The following is a 568-nucleotide window of genomic DNA, read 5'->3' on the forward strand; positions in this document are numbered from 1 at the left end:
ATGCATCAACTTCAGATAAGGCCAGATTGCCATGCAGCATATCGAGTGGAATCCTAAATACTATGTCAGAATACAAAGGAGGTCTAACTCTCCTATTGTACTTCACCAAAAAACATGTTTCCCACCTGAACGTCGACAGGATTCCTGACACCCAGTATACAACTCAAGAGGAAACCAAGAGTTCCAATGCCTCAAAACGAGACGAGGCCTCACTTCGAAGTGGAAACTCAATAGGAAACCTGAGTTTCTGCAGCAAAAAAGTAGGAACCCAGAGTTTGCCTCCTTATCTAGAGATGAAGCCCATTTCAGCTGTAGCAACTTGAGAGGAATGCCCAGGGGACCCTCGCAGCTTTGAGGGAGGCCTGATTTTACGGAGGCAACATGAGAAGTTCCATGAGTTTACCATCCCAACTCAAGAGGAACCCAAAGCTTCCCGCTGATACTTGAAAACAAAAACAACATGAGATTCACCCCTCAAAGAGACATCAGGCCCGTTTCCTCTGCAGCTACTTGAGAGCAAGCACGAATTTCCTCTCAAAGTCTAAAGGAGGCTTGACTCCCTTTATGC

This window comes from Bison bison, unplaced genomic scaffold (assembly GCF_000754665.1).
Source record: "Bison bison bison isolate TAMUID 2011002044 unplaced genomic scaffold, Bison_UMD1.0 scf7180017857619, whole genome shotgun sequence".
NCBI classification, from domain to species: Eukaryota; Metazoa; Chordata; class Mammalia; order Artiodactyla; family Bovidae; genus Bison; species Bison bison.